Raw genomic sequence first — 8,999 nt, forward strand, 5'->3', positions numbered from 1 at the left:
CCTCCTGAGAGGAGGCTCTTGGAGAGGGGTCTTTGGAGGCCCCTCCCAGCGGTAAGTCTGGGGGTCTAGGCCTCGGGCAGGTAACCCAGCCTGAGGAAGAGCTCACGCAGAACCAGCAGTCTACGGGGCAAAATTCACCCACCCCCGCTTGGCACTGGCCGTCCTGTCTCCCGTCTTGTTTCTTTTCACACCACAGTCATTCCAAGGGGAATGCTTGCATTCCTCATTTTGGATTAGTATCTGTCTGATGGTTAATAAATGAATATGAATCCTCTCAGTTTTAAAATTCATGTCCATCAGAATGTTAATAATCCTCTGCCCCAATTCCATTTCTTTCCATTGATTTGTAGAAATATGATCTGTCTGTTTCCCCATTAGGTTATCTAAGAATTACTGAGTTGCTATTTACTATCAAATGCCCCATTCTGCTATTCTATGTATTATCCCTTTAAAAAGCCCTAAAAGCACCCTCGAATCTTCATTTACAGTTATCTAGCAATTGTGCCTTTTTACAACGCAGAAAACCTAAATTAATATTTAAGTTGGTGGTCATATTTCCACACCACTTTCTTTCTTTTTGAATCTTTAAAAAATATCTTTAGGGTTTCCCTGGTGGCACAGTGGTTGAGAGTCCGCCTGCCGATGCAGGGGACACGGGTTCATGACCCGGTCCGGGAAGATCCCACATGCCGCCGAGCGGCTGGGCCCGTGAGCCATGGCCGCTGAGCCTGCGCGTTGCTCCGCAACAGGAGAGGCCACAACAGGGAGAGGCCCGCGTACCACAAAAATATATATATATATCTTTATACATAAATTTTAAATTCCATTTCTAATTTTATTCCATTCTCTTGTGAAAACAGCAATTAAAATATTTGTAATGAATACACATTCTGGCATTTAAAAACATTATAAAATCAAAGTGGAAAAATATTAGAGATGCTGATATTTAGATCAAGATTCAGATCAAGATGGTGATTAGTCTTCATATAAATTTATTACTTTAAAGTAATTATTTTAAAATGTTCCTTTAACATGAAAGTAATTAATTTTATTCTAAAAGCATAAAGAAAAGCCCAGGAAAGACTTGCATTTTCTTATTTGGGGGCTTATTAACTACAATTAAGCAGTTTAAAAAGCTATCTGCATTTTTTCACTTGCCCTATACATAGTTCAAAAGCAATCGTTTGCTGCCCCCTGGCTGTAAAGAGATTCCTTACCTTCGAATAAAACTATTGTCTTTAAAAGAAAAAATTACTGTATATCGAGAAAGTGAAGTGGAGAATATAGAAAATGTATCACCTCCCATAGGTATCAGGGTATTAATTAATACTGATTAAGAACCTAAACTTTTAGATCAGACTGCCTACCATGTATTAGCTGCGTGACCTTAGTCAAATTACTGAACCTCTCTCTGAAGTTTCCTAATCCATATTAATAAAGCTAATGAGAATAGTAATGCCTACCTCCTATGATTAGTAAGAGAATTAAATAAGCTCATAAAGTGTTTCAACTGTTTGCACAGGTGTTAGGTATTAGTAGATGCCATATTTAAAAGCAACAGTGGATAACTGGAAATTGTCCACCTTAATACCAACACTGCTAATCTCTCTGACCCTGCTCCATTTTTTCCTTTTGTTGTAGTACTTATTACCGTCTAACGTACTGTAGAATTGGATTATTTATGACATCTATTATTCTTTGCTGGCATCTCACCACTGAGTAAACTCCAAGGGCACAGGGATGTTTGTTTTGCTCTTTGAGGCATATCACGCACCACATCAGCGTCTGGTACATAATAGGTACTTAATAAATATTGCTATTGAATGAATTTGTGGCCATAATTTTGTCTATATTCATAAAACCTTAGACTTAAGGTTGCAAGGAGTTTTCAAGAACAGCACATTCATTCCTCAGACTTTTGTTGAAGACTTACTTGTGACCAATGTTGTTCAAGGGGCACGGTCTATAAAATGACTACTGCACAATTTGCAACCAAGGAGCAAACAAGCACAAAAACAAATAATTTCCGTACAATTTCAATACAGTAACAACATTAAGAAAAAATGTTGAGGATTTAAAATGAGAGAGTGTAAATCTCTCCAGAGGAGTCAGAGACAACTGAGCTGAGGTGAGAGGCATGCTCCGGGCAAAGGGCACAGGGTGTGTTCCAGCAGGGGAACAGCTTAAAATGGAACCATGAAAGAGCACAGTATCTGGGGGACATAGAGGAGCACAGGGTGCTGATGATGGGGAAAGGAGACTGGTTGTGATAATTATTGGCTAACATGCCCTTAGGTGAGCAAGGGCCATGTTTGTGATTATAGGTGTCAACAGAGTTTTTGCTTTGGTTTGGTTTGAGCCGGCAACGCTACAAGCTGAGAGAAACGGTACCGATGAGGGGCAGGGACCGGGCTAAGAAAGGCCAGGTTGCTATAGGTGGATAATCCAAGGTCAGAGCAAGCAAGGAACCAGGAAATATAAAGACATGAGTCAGAGGAAGTCATGGGGAAGAGGTCAAGAAGGTAACTATGGCTCTATACTGTATGGGGGTCCAAAGTATTATAAAAATGTTTTGTTAAATTAAAAAGAAAAGTTTTATGGATCAGTGTGTCAAAAAGACTAGCACCAGATATAGAGGGAGGCTGAACAGAATTGGGATGGCAAAAGAATTAAGGTACCAGCCTTGGACCAGAAGAGAACCTAGCTAAGCGGCCTCTCCAGAACAACTGGAATTATTTAACATTAATCCAGAGTCACCATATTGTCATGCCTGGGTAGAGTCACAAACGTGTGTGTGTGTGTGTGTGTGTGTGTGTGTGTGTGTGTGTGTGTATTTTAATATTTAAGTTCCCTGGTTACCTAGTATAATGCATTCCACAGTGTGGATGCAGTTTTTCTCCTGATATTAAGAAGGGGAACCTGAACTGAGTGACCCTGACTAGCATTGCAGCCACCATCCTAGTGTCCAGAGAGGGCAAACCAGCTACAGAACACTAGTTAGTGGATAGTCCAAACAGATTCTCCTTGCCTGGGTGTGCTATCCCCTTCGAAGTTCAGGCAATGCATCCAGTAGGCCAGAATGCTGACATGGTATACAAGAAGGCCAGGTGGAACTTACAGGATGATAGCATGTTAGTCCAGCACTGGGCTTTAATAATCATCATGTCCAGAAGATGGCATACTTGGAGGATGTGGAGATCACACCTCCTCACAACTAGGGCATCTACTAGGTGCTGGTGGGGGACCTCGGACACCTAAGGGGATGGGAGGAATCCCTACACGGGGAGGAATCCCCTTCCCCATATGGGAGGGAAGGGGCGGGGGAGAAGAGTGGAGGCAGGACAAGACTGTTACCAGAGGAGGGCCTGAAGAGGGGAGAGGTTCCCACACTCCGAGGGGCCCACTCACAGCGAGGGGATCAGTGGGGACAGGGAGGGACTGTCAGGGGATCAGAGGTGAACACGGCCAGTGCCTCCCCCACCTGCCTGGACCCCAGCAAGCCTGCTGGGGTCCTGGGCCTGAACCCCCACCCCCCAGGGTTCCCCCAGCTGCGTGGATCCCAGGCCTGCCCCACCCCCCAGGGCTCCCTCCAGCTCTGTGGGTCCCTGGGGCTTGAGCCCTGCCCCCCCCAAGGCCTCTTCCAGCCACATGAGTCCCAGGCCTGAGCCCCACCCCAGCTGGGGCCTCCTCCAGCTGTGCAGGTCCCAGCAGACCTGAGTACCACCCCCTACAAGGCCTCCGAGGGCCGTGCGGGTCCCAGCCCTAAGCCCCGCCTCCACCAAAGCCTCCTCTGGCCACATGGGTCTTGGTAGACTGAGTGCCGCCCCGACAGGGCCTCCTCTGGCAGCACAGGTCCAGGCAGGCCGGAGCACCACCCCCCTCCAAGGTCTCCTCCAGCTGTGCCGGGCCCTACAGGCACGCCTGTGGAGGCCTGCACCCCAGCTGGCCTGTGTGGGCATGTGTGCTCCAGGCCAGCTTCATGAATAGACACTGATGAAAGGAAAACAGAGGTGAGGCTGACACAGTGGGTCCAGAGACCTACCTAGAGGTCTCGGAGGCCTACGGAGGAGGCAGGGGTAGGCTGTAGCTCATCGTGGGGGCAAGAACACTGATAGGGGAGGCACCAGGGAATTTTTTATTTTTTTATTTTTTCCTTATTTTTATTCTTTTTTATTATTTTTCTTTATTTTTTGCTGTTGTGGTTCTGTTTTGTTTTGTTGTTGTTATTTCATTTTTATTGTTACTCTTTCTAATTTTATTTTATTTTTTACTTTTTGTTATTATTCTGCTCTTTTCTATTTGTTGCTTTTTTTTTTTTCTTTTGCCATGCTGCACAGCTGGCAGGGTTTTGGTTCCCAGGCCAGGGTTCGGGCCTGAATTCCTGTGGTGGGAGTGCTGAGCCCAACGCACTGAGCTAACAGAGAACTTCAGGTCCCAGGGAATATTAATCAGTGTGAGATCTCTCAGAGGTCCTCATCTCGGCACCAAGACCCAGCTCTGCCCAACTGCCTGCAAACTCTAGTGCTGGATGCCTCAGGCCAAACAACCAGCAAGACAGGTATACAGCCCCACCCATCAAAAAAAATGAGACAACAAAAATATGTTACAGATGAAGAAGCAAGGTAAAAACCTACAAGACCAAATAAATGAAGAGGAATTAGGCAACTTACCTGAAAAAGAATTCAGAGTAATGATAGCAAAGATGATCCAACATCTCAGAAATAGGATGGAGGCACAGATCGAGAAAATACAAGAAATGTTTTAAAAGGACCTAGAAGAACTAAATAACAAACAGTGATGAACAACACAATAACAGGAATAAAAAATACACTAGAAGGAATCAATAGCAGAATAACAGAGACAGAAGAACCAATAAGTGAGCTGGAAGATAGAAGGGTGGAAATAACTGCCGAGGAGCAGAATAAAGAAAAAAGAAAGAAAAGAATTAAGGACAGTCTCAGAGCCTCTGGGACAACATTAAACACAACAACATTAGAATTATAGGCACCCAAAAGAAGAAGAGAAAGGCAAAGGATCTGAGAAAATATTTGAAGAGATTACAGTCAAAAACTTCCCTAACATGAGAAAGAAAATAGGCACCCAAGTCCAGTAAACGCACAGAGTCCCATACAGGAGAAACTGAAGGAGAAACATGCCAAAACACATATTAATCAAACTAACAAAAATTAAATTCAAAGAAAAAATATTAAAAGCAGCAAAGGAAAAAGCAAAAAAATAACATACAAGGGAATCCCCATAAGGTTATCAGCTGACTTTTCAGCAGAAACTCTGCAGGCCAGAAGGGAGCAGCAGGATATATTTAAAGTGACGAAAGGGAAAAACCTACAACCAAGATTACTCTACCCAGCAAGGATCTCATTCAGATTCAACAGAGAAATCAAAAGCTTTACAGACAAGCAAAAGCTAAGAGAATTCAGCACCACCAAACCAGCTTTAAAACAAACGCTAAAGGAACTTCTCTAGGTGGGAAACAAAGAAAAGAAAAAACCTACCAGCACAAACACAAAACAATAAAGAAAATGGTAATAGGAATATATATATCGATAATGGATTAAAGGCTCCAACCAAAAGGCACACATTAGCTGAATGGATACAAAACCTAGACCTTTATATATGCTGTCTACAAGAGACACACTTCAGACCTAGAGACACATACAGACTGAAAGTAAGGGGATGGAAAAAGATATTACATGCAAGTGGAAATCAAAAGAAAGCTGGAGTAGCACTACTGTATCAGATACACCAGACTTTGAAATAAAGACTCTTATAAGAGACAAGGAAGGACACTACATAATGATCAAGGGATCAATCAAAGAAGAGGACATAACAATTGTAAATATTTATGCACCCGACATAGGACCACCTAAATGCATAAGGCAAATGCTAGCAAACATAAAAGGGGAAATCAACAGTAACACAATATGGTGGGGGACGTCAACACCCCAATTTCACTAATGCACAAATCATCCAGACAGGAAATAAATAAGGACACACAAGCTTTAAATAACACAACTGACCAGACAGACTTAATTGATATTTATAGAACATTCCACTTGAAAGCAGCAGAATACACTCTCTTCTCAAGTGCACATGGAAAAATCTGCAGGATACATCACATCTTGGGTCACAAATCAAGCCATGGTAAATTTAAGAAAATTGAAATCACATCAAGCATCTTGTCCAACCACAACACTATGAGATTAGAAATAAATTACAGGGGGAAAAAACTGTAAAAGCACATACACATGGGCTAAACAATACACTATTATAACCATGAGATAACTGAAAAATATCAGAGAGGAAATTTAAAACTACATAGAAACAAACAATTAAAACATGAAAACCCAAAACCTATGGGATGCAGCAAAAGCAGTTCTAAGAGGGAAGTTTATAGCAATTCAATCCCACCTCAAGAAACAAGAAAAATCTCAAATAAACAACCTAACCTTACACCTAAAGCAACTAGAGAAAGAAGAACAAACAAAACCCAAAGTTAGTAGAAGGAAAGAAATCATAGAAATCAGAGCAGAATAAATAAAATAGAAATGAAGAAAACAATAGCTAAAATCAAAGAAAAGAAAAGCTACTTCTTTGAGAAGATAAACAAAATTGATAAATCTTTAGCCAGACTTGTCAAGAAAAAAAAGGAGAGGATTCAAATCAATAAAATTAGAAATGAAAAAGGAGAAATTACAACTGACACTGCAGAAATGCAAAGGATCATAAGAGAGTACTACAAGCAACTACAGGCCAACAAAATGGACAACATGGAAAAAATGGACAAATTCATAGAAAGGTACAACTTTCCAAGACTTTATCAGGAAGAAATAGAATATATAAAGAAACCAGTCACAAGTAATGAAATTGAAACTTCAATTAAAAATCTTCCAACAAACAAAAGTCCAGGACCAGATGGTTTCATAGGTGAATTCTATCAAACACTGAGCAAAGAACTAACACCCATGCTTCTAAAACTCTTCCAAAAAATTGCAGAGGAAGGAACACTCCCAAGTTCATTCTACAAGGCCATCATCACCCTGATACCAAAACCAGACAAAGATATAACATAAAAAGAAAATTACAGACCAATATCACTGACGAACATAGACACAAAAATACTCAACAAAATACTAGCAAACAGAATCCAACAACACATTAAAAGGGTCATACAACATGATCAAGTGGGATTTATCCCAGGGATGCAAGGATTTTTCAATATATGCAAATCAATCAATGTGATACACCATATCAACAAATTAAAGAATAAAAACCATATCATCATCTCAATAGATGCAGAAAAAGCTTCTGACAAAATTCAATACCATTTATGATAAAAACTCTCCAGAAAGTGGGCATAGAGGGAACATACCTCAACATAATAAAGACCATATACAACAAACCCACACCTAACATCATTCTCAATGGTGAAAAATTGAAAGCATTTCCTCTAAGATCAGGAACAAGACAAGGATGTCCACTCTCGCCACTATTATTCAACATAGTTTGGAAGTCCTAGGCACGGCAATCTAAAAAGAAAAAGAAATAAAAGGAATATAAATTGGAAAGGAAGAAGTAAAACTGTCACTGTTTGCAGATGACATGATACTATACATAGAAAATCCTAAAGATGCCACCAGAAAACTACTAGAGCTAATCCATGAATTTGGTAAAGTTGCAGGATACAAAATTAATGCACAGAAATATCTTGCATTCCTATACACTAACAACGAAAGATCAGAATGAAAAATTAAGGAAACAATCCCATTTACCATTGCAACAAGAATAAAATACCTAGGAATAAACCTAACTGAGGAGGTAAAAGACCGGTACTAAGAAAACTATAAGAGACTGTTGAAAGAAATCAAAGACCTGTATGCAGAAAACTAAAAGACACTGATGAAAGAAATTAAAGATGACACAAACAGATGGAGAGACATACCATGTTCCTGGATTGGAAGAATTAATATTGTGAAAATGACTACACTACCCAAAGCAATCTATAGATTCAATGCAATCCCTATCAAATTACCAATGGCATTTTGCACAGAATTAGGACAAAATATTTTACAATTTACATGGAAACACAAAAGACCCTGAAAAGCCAAAGCAATCTTGAGAAAGAAAAACAGGGCTGGAAGAATCAGCCTCCCTGACTTCAGACTATACTACAAAGCTACAATAATCAAGACAGTATGGTACTGGCACAAAAACAGAAATATAGATCAATGGAACAGGACAGAAAGCCCAGAGATAAACCCATGCACCTATGGTCACCTAATCTATGAGAAAGGAGGCAAGAATATACAATGGAGAAAAGACTGTCCCTTTAATAAGTGGTGCTGGGAAAACTGGACATCTACATGTAAAAGAATGAAATTGGAACACTTCCTAACACCATATACAAAAATAAACTTAAAATGGATTAAAGATCTAAATGTAATACCAGACACTATAAAACTCTTAGAGGAAAACATAGGCAGAACACACTTTGACATAAATCACAGCAAGATCTTTTCTGACCCACCTCCTAATGAAAATAAAAACATAAATAAACAAATGGGACCTAATGAAACTTAAAAGCTTTTGCACAACAAAGAAAATCATAAATGAGATGGAAAGACAACACTCAGAATGGGAGAAAATATTTGCAAACAAAGCAATGGACAAGGGACTAATCTCCAAAACAAGTCATGCAGCTCAATACCAAAAAAACAAACAACCCAATCAAAAAATGGGCAGAAGACCTAAATAGACATTTCTCCAAAAAAGACATACAGATGGCCAAGAGGCACATGAAAAAATGCTCAGCATCACTAATTATTAGAGAAATGCAGATCAAAACTGCAATGAGGTATCACCTCACACCGGTCAGAATGGCCATCATTAAAATATCTACAAACAATAAATGCTCAAGAGGGTGTGGAGAAAAGGGAACTGTCTTGCATTGTTGGTGGGAATGTAAATTGATACAGCCACTA

This window comes from Delphinus delphis, chromosome 17 (assembly GCF_949987515.2).
Source record: "Delphinus delphis chromosome 17, mDelDel1.2, whole genome shotgun sequence".
NCBI lineage: Eukaryota > Metazoa > Chordata > Mammalia > Artiodactyla > Delphinidae > Delphinus > Delphinus delphis.